General features: G+C 61.6%; 1 non-coding gene across 1 annotated transcript; it reads right to left on the reverse strand.

Annotated features, from left to right (window-relative positions):
- Positions 1 to 372: 372 nt before the first annotated feature.
- TRNAN-GUU (transfer RNA asparagine (anticodon GUU)) lies at positions 373 to 446 on the reverse strand. Its single transcript has one exon. It is a non-coding gene; the product is annotated as a tRNA-Asn (tRNA).
- Positions 447 to 880: the final 434 nt, after the last annotated feature.

Raw genomic sequence — 880 nt, forward strand, 5'->3', positions numbered from 1 at the left:
CCGCAGGCGGCCCCCCCTCGCTCGGGCAGGAAGGGAGGGACACGACCCCCGGGCGCACGGGGGGAGGGCGGCGCAGGCCGGGAGCCATCTCGCCCCGCAGGCGCGGGGGGGTGGGGGGGGTGGGAGGGGGGCCGCCAGCAGCAAAACCCTTCGCTGCCAGGGCGCAGGGCGGGCGGGAGGCGCCTCCGCCGCTGCAGCTGGGACTGCCGCCGCTCCGCTCTCCGCTCCCCCGCCGGGGGCCCCCCTGCCCAGAAACACGCGGCGCCTGCCCGGCCGCCAGCGCTAATCTCACATCCTCCCCCGGCGCACAGGCACAAAACGACGGCCGGGCTGTGGGGGGGGGAGAAGCGGGCCCCACCAAAAGGGGAAGCCCGTCCCTGGGTGGGCTCGAACCACCAACCTTTCGGTTAACAGCCGAACGCGCTAACCGATTGCGCCACAGAGACTCCCGCTAGGTGGCTTTTCCGCCGCGCAACTCGGCTGCTACCGACGTCGTCTGGTGGAAGTCTGCGTCCTGGCGGCACGCGGGCCACCGCGGCCCCGCGTGTGCGTAGAAAACTCGGCTCCTGATCAGCGGCTCTTGCGAAATGCTAAGAGGACTGAGAAAACAGTGAAAACGGCGGCTTTTCTTCTTCTACATAACACGAAAGAGCAATTCCCAAAATCATTGTTCACAGCAGTGTTCTTTTTCTGGGGAACAAATTCACAAATCCAAGTTAAAACAGCTTCTTGGCTGCTGCTAATCCATTACACTTGCGAGACAAAATGTAATTGCCAAATATCATTGCAAAATCGCCCTATTAATCTATTTAAAAGGTAATTTTTAAGTGTCTGCAGGGAACAGTTAGACTTTAAAAGAGGTAGCATCCCTCTGCATGTA

The sequence above is a fragment of the Grus americana genome, chromosome 2, assembly GCF_028858705.1.
Source record: "Grus americana isolate bGruAme1 chromosome 2, bGruAme1.mat, whole genome shotgun sequence".
NCBI classification, from domain to species: domain Eukaryota; kingdom Metazoa; phylum Chordata; class Aves; order Gruiformes; family Gruidae; genus Grus; species Grus americana.